Here is a 10,181-nt window from a genome sequence, read left to right as displayed (position 1 = left end):
CTTTACACGAGCAATGTTAAAGGCCAACTGCAACGAAATTTTCGGCTCCTTAAATGCACTATTTTCCGGTAGTATAACCTTAAAAATTGCTACGAGGCCCAAATGTGCTTCGCTGCATCGTAAAGGAAGATCAAAAACGCTCTTTTCAAACCCAAACTGGAAAAAAAAGGGCGGCCATTACGGACGGCCGGAAGTGACGTTACACTCAGGAATCGAGTGGGCGCAGCCGGCGGATTTTCCCACAGCTGCCTGTGAGAAGACGGCGCGCATTCGATGTGTTTCTGGTCGTCTGTTGCTTCATACATTTAAAACATGCGGGAAAAGGGGTTGGGAAGTTCGTGCAACCATTATTGCTTCGTTGTGAGCTGCTGAGACGACGTCCGGTAAAACGAAAACACAGGCATCGCGAGACGTTCTGGCGAAGCTGGGTGCACAAAAGGCCGTGTTGAGCGCTAGATGGGCGCCGGCACAGCTAATATGCCCTGTGCCGATCGAACCATCCTGCGTTTGTGAGAGAAAAGAAAAAAAAGAAAGCTATCGTAGGAGGAAAGTATCGAAATATGCCGGCTAGAGTGTAAAAATTCGGCTTCAGCGCATGTTGTGAAAGTTCAAATCCAGAATTTCATTATTTTTGTTTAGACGGGCAGTTTTGTCCTGTTTAAAGGAAATAGGTGCAGCTAGGAAATAGGTGCACAAAAGGCAGTGTTAAGCGCTAGATTGACGCCGGTGCAGCTAAGTTGCCCTGTTCCGATCGAACCATCCTGTGTTTGTGAGAGAAACGAAAAAAAAGCTACCATGGGAGGAAAGTGTCGAAACATGCCGGCTAGGAACTCGGTTTCAGCGCATGTTATAAAAATTCAAATCCAGAATTTTATTATTTTTGTTTGCACGGGCAGTTTTGTTCCTGTTAGCAGAGTGCCCGCGCCAAATCTTTAGATAATGATGCCATGCAGCGACGAAAGCACTGCAGTGTCTTCACTCGTGAAGCAGTGACCTTCCCCGAGGCTCAGTGCTGCGAAATGTGGCCTCGTTTTTTGTTTTTTCTTCTAACTGGCGAGAGAAATGTTGCCAACAGCGGCAAGTATTTATTTGTTTTTTGACGAAGTTGTTTGATCTAAATCGATTCCGTGTAGGGCGCCGCGTGCTGTACTTGTCCGCGCCCCGACCCCGACCGGCGCGATAACAGCAATAACAGTGACAACAGCGTATAACCTCGCGTCGGCGCAGAACTCTTCGATGGCGTCGGCGTACTCGCGCTCTCGAAAAGTCGACCGGCCGATCGTGCAATGGGCCGCACAGCTAGCTGCTGTACTCGATCGCGCCCCGACCGGCTGCGACAACAGCGTATCGTCTCGCGCCGGCCGTTCTGCTCGTAGAGACGCCCGGCCGCGAGCTTGAAGCGCGCCGCACAGCCGCCGTAGTCGTTCGCGCGCCGACGCACCGAGCGGCCGCGACAACAGCGTGTCGTCGTCTCGCGTCGGCCGTTGTATTTCGCACTCGTAGAGACGCCCGGCCGCGAGCTTGCAGTGCGCCGCACAGCCGCCGTAGTCGTTCGCGCGCCGACGCACCGAGTGGCGGCGCCAACAGCGTACCGCCTCACGTAGGCCGTACACGCTTTTCGCGTGCTCGTCGAGTCGACCGAGAGCCTGCTGCCGGCGTCGCGACCACGAAATCGGCCGTTGTGCTACTGCCGTATTCGCTCTAGACGGGCCACGGCACTTTTCGAATTCGCTCTTTATGTATCGGCAACCCAAAGTTTCTTCAGCATTACGGAAACGCGTGAAAGCAATTATTCCTGCAAGAGGCACGAATTACACTGGTCACTCTCGTGAGGCCGCACGTAAAAGGGCTACTGAGGAGAGGCGACGGCCACATGGGAGTCCTGACTGGCACGTCACATCCGGAAGTCCGCCGCAGAGGCGACAAGTTGCGGCGAAACTCCGCTAGGTGCTGCGTCGGCTGAAGTGATGTGTTTTCGAACGGTTTTAATAAAAAAAACTGCGCGTTTGTGGAGTTTAAAATTAGGTCACAGGGGACTTTAAAGGTGCATACCACACATTGAAGCAGAATTTAGGGTAGGTAAATTTTCGTTGCAGTTCGCCTTTAACGAAGTTGGTTTCGATAACCGAGCGGGTGGTGTAGCGAAAGGTGCGCAATGGTTGAGGAGGAAGAAAGTGAAGGTGAAGCCATAGGTCAACAAACCTAATGAAGAACACGGAGTTGACTCGGAAAGGAAAAGGACCCATAACGGTGACGAATAAGTTGTGTGTTGTGGTAGAGCCTCAATTGTAGTATAGTGAAAAGGCAAGCTTCTTGTAAATGTATATAATGAGAATAGTGGTGTTTAATATTACATCTTCCAAGTGTCTTGGTGATGCTTGGGCAAATTGTATGAGTAGTTTATTATTATTATTTTTATAATTCTTTATTTGGAAGGGGAGACTCAAGGTCTAGTCAGGGATGGGGAAGGAGGTAAAGAAGGTGAGAGAGTCTACATTCTCTTGTGTATCCCCATTGTACAAGCGAAAGTCCACAGTAGTTTAAAAGAAGTAGTTGCAAAGTGCGGCTGAGAAGGAAGAGGAGGAGGAGGAAAAACGTTAGTTTGTGCGGATTGATAGAGTGTTGTCAAATAAGAGTTTGTGGCGACGCTCCAGCGGCGATGGCGCTGGGGCTGAGTGACAACCAATGAGAGCGGGCCACGCATCGCCGGTGCGCAAGCAGCCACGAAAGCTACGAGCGTGGAATAAAACGGGGCCCCAGTTTCTCGGTGCATGGCATAGCGTTCAGACGTGTCTCGGCTAGTCTCTCTGTCGCGTTCGCGACAAGTTCATTGAAGTGCTTGATTGCAGTGATGTGTTAAGGATGAGTTTGATGGTGATAGAACGGCAACGTTGTGTGAACCAAGTGTGTGTGTATGGTGTATACAGGAGTGAACAACAGATAAGTGTGAAGAAAGTGAAGATGAGGTTAAGTGTGCAGTGAAAATTCCAACGAGAGAAGTGATCAGTGGTGGTGAGCAGTGGACTCGGTGGACTCATGAGAAGTGAGCAACGGTGGTCAAAAAAGGAGACAGCAGTGGCCAAGATAAAGCAGTTTTTAAAGACGATAGTCTTCCTTGGGCTACTTAAACCCAGAAATTTTGGTCTCTCTGTCTGTCTGTCTGTCTGTCTGTCTGTGACTCGATTCAGCTTCCCGGCCGAAGAAAAGTAGATATTGCGCAATAGACGTATATACTCACAGAAAAAGGTAAACATCTAAGCCCGGTTTATATGTTCATACCTGTCAACTTTGTTGAACAAGAACAAGACATTACGCAAATATAAGACAGGAAATTAGTACACAAGGAATATTTACAGTGTTCCCTTATTTAAATATTCCTGGAGTCTTGGTTTTTCGATACCAAATGATATTCTATATCTACTGCAGAAAACCACCACATGCTGTTGCTCGCGCCACTTCCAGGCGGCGTATGAAAAATCACGCGACAACAGCAACGAAAGATGATGATGATGATGTCCTCAAAGATTTTGGCCCGCTCCGACAAGGGGGGATTGGCCAAAGCTAAATCGGTTGTTCCATTAGCTAGGTTCCACGTTCTGCTTGGAACGCACGTGGAGCACGGCCACACGGTTCTATAAACCTTGAAGTCGGCCGCCTCGATTCACGCGGGTCACCGCCGTACTGCAGCGCTGGCCTTGAGGAACCCGGCCTGTAGCAGGGGAACGAGGTAAATTCAAATCGCCTTGAGCAAACCCTTGGTGTGTTTACCTTGGGATGAGCGCGACGGTACAGAAACAGCATGAGAGGTGAGCCGAAAAGCAAAAGGGGGCATTTCCTTGGCAAATGTCTACAAAGACTGTCGTCTTTTGACGACATTTGCAACAAAAGGAGCAGATATGCCGCCAATATTTTTGAGAAAAAACTTTTAGAGTGGGGGGTAATTGTCTTTTGTCAAGGGCAACCCCCGAAAGGGGATGCATCATAACCCCCCAAAATGGAAAAAAAATTACACCATCTTCCCGTAGGAGAACCCTGAGTAGTATGCGAAGCAGCCATGGGGTCGACTGAAGTTCCCATTAGTTTTCAGTTCGTCGTTTCCGTTGACGTGCAGCTTTGCGTGCCTTCGTTGTTTCAGTAGCTTCCTGACGTAGTTTGAATGAGTGAAGGACATAAGGCGCATTCGTAGCGCATGCTCCCGTGTCGGTTTGTAGCGCAGTGGGAAGAGCGCCACGTACCTCCCGCTGCGGCCAGAGAGTCGTGGGATCGAAACCGGGCGCCGCCTAACTATTTCTTTTCATAGTGGACTGCGCTGACGTCAGCCCAAACGCTGACGGTGCTGAAGAGACCCGCATGCGCACTAGAATGTGGACGGCGGACAAGGGAGGGAGGGACACAGCCCCGAGCATGAGATGCTCCGCATCTAAAAGAACAAAGGAATGGAAATTTGAAGTGGGCGCCTGAGCGCACCAATTAGAGAACGCCAGCGCCTAAACCCCGAGGCATCATGGTAAAATATGGCTGCGCACTGGTCATCCAATCAGAGGACGCCGCGCAGGAGACAAGTGGCGTGATGACCATATATGGGCATGGGAAAGGCAAGGAACCAATGAGAGTGCCCCACGAGAGAGCCCAGAGGGGATAAAAGCGGGGCGCACAAAGAGAAGAGGGAGGCAAGAAACAGGGAGGCAAGAAACCGAGAGGCCAGAAACCGGGAGGCGGTAGGAGCACGTGACCTTCAAGGAACGAGCCAGGGGTACGCGGCTAGGCCACCGACTATGCCTACGAAGCCTGCGCAGGAGCGGGCCGACTTCGCATCGGCTGCGGCATCCTGGGCGCACCACGAACCTGTGTCTTCGTGGCCCCTGCGGCGGCGGTCGGGCACCTGCGGCCAACGTTTACGCTCCGTCGACCTTCATTTCGATGGCCCCGGAAGGCTACGTTCGTCCCGAGCCTACCTGGTTCCTCCAGAGGCAGCGGCTACCGGGGGGTAGCCACCGAGGAAGCATGCCGCCCAAGGAATCGAGCGCCGGCATCAAGGACCTCCAGCGAGAGCGGCTACCAGGGGGTAGCCACTGAGGGAACCAGTCGGGACGCGCGGAGCCCACGCCGTCCAAGGAGTGACCGCGCGCAGAACGCCGGCACCGAAGAGAGACGAGGACGGCTATCACTGAGTGGTGGACACGCAACGTGGGCGACACGTCAGCGCCGATGACCGGGTAGGCACGTCCAATAGAGATTCAGTCGTAGGACGCAACTAGAGAGTTGTGGTGCGAAAGGCATTAATTAGTACTTCATGTAATCAGTTGATATGACCCAATTGTGTAGGACTTTATTGTAGAGACTTCTGGGTTTAGATTTGAATTGTGTTTTGAGGTTGTTAGAGGGTTCAGTGCGTATAATTTCAGTGTAGTTTAATTATCGAGTGCTTTGCGTTAGGGTTTTCCAAGCTTGCATTAAATATGTTTTGTTAAACACGCAAACGGCTTTCCTGCGTCCATCTCTCTGAGCCTGTAAAGACAACCTCACCATCCGTTCACGTGAGACAGCCTGGCGGCATCCTTAGCGACCTCAAGTCCTTTGGTGAGTCAGATAACATGTTGAACACTATATCTAGTTACATGTATAAGAGGACATTTCGTGTTAAGGTCTGTCCGGGATACATGTGCAGGAAAATGGTGTGCCCCAAGGCGGAGTTTTAAGCCGGAGATTGTTTATAATTAGGATGAATTCTCTCCGAAAGACATAGCCCCAACGATTCCCTGTTCCATGTATGTAGACAATGCTCAAAAAGCTATTAAATCCTGGAACCTGTCAATTTGCTAACGTCAAGTACAGCTCGGTGCTAAGAAACTTGCTGGCTGGTCGGACCTTGACGGTTTTAAACTAAACCCGGTGTTTTTTTCTCCCGCAAGCGCGGGAATAATGCGGACCCTGCGATTACCCTTAATCGTGCATCTATTCCTGTAAAAAAAGGAGCACAAGTTTTTATGTGTCATATTTGATGAAAAACTCACGTTCCTTCCACACATCAAACAACTTAAACATGAATGCCTAAAAACACTGAACATTCTGAACCTTCTCTCACACCAGTCCTATGGTGCAGACAATGAACCCCTCCGTGTCCTTAACGCTTTAGTCGGGTCACGGTTATAAACTACGGCAGTGTTGTGTAAGGGTCGGCATCAAAAACAACACTAAATATTCTTGATCCAGTGCTCAACTTGGGCCTTCGCCTTGCGTCTGGTGCGTTCCGCACCGCCCCGCCCAGAATCTGTACGTTGAACGTAGCAAACGGTGCCTCGATCATCAATGAATGAACATAGATTTACTATATGCTTTCAAGGTTTCATCACTGGATAGCCATCCTTTTAAACCGGTCCTCAACAATACATCCACAACCCCGCTCTTCTCAAATCGTTCATCTGTTTCTTTGCCCTATTCACTGAGGGTGAGAGAGGAAGCTTCAGGTCTTTCCGTTGGGTTTTTAGATGAATGCACATCTTCATCATTTGCTGACGTTTCCCCACTACTGAAACTGCAGCCTGTTTGTTGTGATTTATTTTTCGGAAAAGGGATAAAAACAGGGTTCCGAGAACTGCGATGCTGCAGTATTTCTTGTCTCTGCAGGATAAATATAAATGCGCTGAATCTTACAGTGATGCATCTAAAACTTCAACTATGCTGTCGTGTGCCGCTCATGGTCCTAACTTTAATTCTGGCAGAACCATGAGCGTACACACCACTATCTCCTCAGCAGAAGATTATGGTATTTTACTCATCGTTGAGCGCATTCTTAAAAAATAAATGCCTAAGTCCGTCATTTTTACAGACTGTTTCAGCTTTGTGCGTGCATTGTCGTCACACAGACCTAGAAAAACACCACGTTGCAAATCTAGTTTTTAGTTCCATAATGTCTGTATATGCTAAATATTTTCAACTAACGCTGTGCTGGGTTCAAGGCCATGCTGGAATGGCGCGGAATGAGACAGCGGATCAAATGGCCGCCGCTGCTGCACTTACAAACAGAGTGAATAGCACCGAGCTCTAGCCACACATAAAACAGCGCCTTCGAAAAACATAGCACGTCAACGAGACTACACAGACAGACCACAAGTTATACATAATAAAACCACATCTGGGACGATACACTACTGGCTCACACAACAGATTCATCGAAGTTGCCCTAGCTAGATTACGGATAGGCCACATACACAGGACACACTGCTATCTGCTCACCGGATCGCCAACGCCCTTGTGTAGCAGGTGTGGGGAGGGCCTATCCGTATTTTCCAATTACACGCAAAGCACTCCACACAACAAGACGCTAACACTTCCCCCAACTATACAGACAACACATTCCACTACACCCAGCATTGCTTTAACAGATGGTAGCATAATTCCTCTACAACGCACCCTTAAGTATCATAGCGAAATCAAGTTTTCACACCTTATTTCCTATCACGCGTATTTTTTAGACCTAATTTTATGCCACGCACAATCACAACGTAGCCTTTTACACCAGTCATCCACATTGTCGTGTACTGATTTTAATATTGTTTTTGTCGAGCATTTTTTAGTTTCCGTCTTCATCCATCATACATAACCACTGTTTGGGCGCTCTTTGCCCTAGTTTTGCCTTGAGCCATAAACATCCAACCATCATTATCATCTGGCTCGGCACTCCCCGCAAATTGACGGGACATATTTTTGCCCCCGTGCCCCATCTATTGCTCACCAACGTTTACTTAATTTACATAACTATGTAGTTATTCTCGTATCATAAGCGATGCTTGCCTGCTGTTTCTTGTAGCTTGCCAGAAGGCGCATGTGCACACTGTGGCATTACAGCTCCAGATCGATCCCTCCCTGACAATAAACAGGCATATTTCTGAACTTCGTGCTGTTACTACATCTGCAAATGCAGTGCCGCAAATGTATGGGAGTTAGATTGGAGTAAATAAGCTTTATTTACTATGTGTGTGTGTGTACTCGCATTCAGAATGGGTAAAAAAAAGTATACACATTTTATTACGCGGCTAATCGAAGGGAAAGGATAAAGTAATTCTGAGATTTTGTTGTAGCTCTTTATTTTGTTAAATATTCTACCACTAAAAGTTCGCCTCATTCCTTGCTGCTTTGACAGATCTAATGCCGACATGTGTACAATTATGTGGTGTCCCTACAAGAGTATGAAACCCGACATTTATTTCACAATTACGAGAAATATTTTTGCCACCCGAGCAACTAACATTCAGATGAAGATCATGGCCATAGTCATAGCATTTTGTTCCTTTCAATGTAGGGACAACTGACCTCACGAGACGTTGTTGGTAGAGATGACGTGCTACAAGTAACTTCTGGCCAATATGTCTGAGTGCCAGCACTTCCGCAATAATCGGCCTTGTTGACTTTGCGCCTGGGCTCGCACATGCAAATCGCGCAACAGAGTGCAAGGCAGACAGTCTGAAGATCGTAAGGATTTCGATCGTCAGCGATGTGCCACCATCCAGGTGCCTGCCACCATCCAGGTGCCTTCTTACTAAGCCGATTTAAGTTGGACGCGTTTTCACTGAATAAATACTTAAATTGTATTCCTTTTAACTGCGCAAGAGCTGCATTTATATGCGATTGCTTCATATACGGTTGCGCCAAACAAGTGTTAAAGGCTATCTATCTGGTTTCACACGACCGTAAAAATACTTCTTTGGAACCCATTTTGCAACATTTGTGGGTGGTCGATGTTGTAAGGCAACGGGTAGTGCTCCAAGGCAGTATTTTCATCTTAACACATTGCGCAAAAGGTGCCAACAGTAGATCCCATCGCGCTTCTTTATCAAGCAGCCATCGGTCGTCAGAAGAAACAATCCCAGCACACAGGTATTTTTTACAAGCTTGTAGTGAAGGGCCAGATCAGTGTGGTGGCCAATCCGCCGAACCAGGGGTGTAGCGCTGGCCGAAGGCAACAGGCCAGCAGGGAAGTAGAGGAAGGAGCTCGGAAGCGGTCGGGCAAGACGACAGCAGGAGGGCGCCCTCGCGGTGTAGGCCCGAGGTCCGTCGCCGCCGCTTCCTTCGAAGTTCCCGTTCGTCGCGGTGTGGGCCCGACGACAGCCCTGGACGCCACCGGGAGAAACCGGGGCCGGCACAAGAGTGAGCGGTGGGCCGGCGATGCAGAGCGCGGGCAGCGAGGCTTCGTTTCGAGCCCAAGCTAACTCCTCCCGCCGCTAATCATCGGCACCGCCACGTTCTTCACCGGGTTGAAGCACCTGGGCTCACACGTCTCGTCACCTCTGCGGACGGTCTGCCACCTCGCGTCGACTCGCCGAAGTCACAGGCCCGTCTCCGCTCCATTCATCGTGCCAGCACCAGCGGACTGTAGTGGTCAAGTTCATCGCCAGTCTTGTAAATATTGACCCTCCCCTTTCGTACCTGCTCGTTTGGATTACCTTGTGAATATAAGGCGTGAGTTGGCTCATGAATTGTAGTCCGGCTCATTGCTCTGCACGCGGTCCGGCCCAACATTCATGACAAAAGTGGCGAGCCTGCCAGGATTCGCGTGTTACCAATAGAGAGGAGTCCGGTTGCTGTTAGCCCTACAACCACGCAAATATTCGAACATGTATATCGCGGGCTTGGAAAGAATAACGAAGGCGGGGCAAGACTTGGGACTGACAGGTGCAGCCCTCCGCAACTACTTCGACACGGAGAAGGAGAAGCTGAAAAGTGAGCTAGCGTTGAGTAGGGAGGCGAGGCGACTCGGTGTTGAGGTTGCACTCTTGAGAGACGCTGGTGAGCACAAAGATGTGATACTGAAACAATGGCAGCGAAGGAAAGAGGAAGAAGAAAGGGAGGCACTCAGAGAGTACGAGGAAAGGAAGGACGCGGATGAACGAAAGATTGCCGCCCTGAACAAGGAAATTGCCGCTCTTGAATTGCGCATACGCCTCGCTCATTCGGCCGACATATCGCGTACCCCCGTACATGAGCCAGTCTCCGCACCTAGCCACCCTGCTAATTGTTCAGTGCCTACTCAAAGAGAGCTTGGTTTGCAAGCACCGGCTACTCATGACGACAATGCGGAAGGTCCTGAGGAAGACAGGGCACCGGGTTCTATTATTCTCGAAACGTATTCAAAAAACGGCCCAGAAGTCAATAATCCCAAAGGACTCGCAGCCGCCAGTGAG

This window comes from Haemaphysalis longicornis, unplaced genomic scaffold (assembly GCF_048455015.1).
Source record: "Haemaphysalis longicornis isolate Haplotype H1 unplaced genomic scaffold, Haemaphysalis longicornis Haplotype H1 scaffold_2, whole genome shotgun sequence".
NCBI lineage: Eukaryota > Metazoa > Arthropoda > Arachnida > Ixodida > Ixodidae > Haemaphysalis > Haemaphysalis longicornis.
This window is presented reverse-complemented; position numbering follows the sequence as displayed.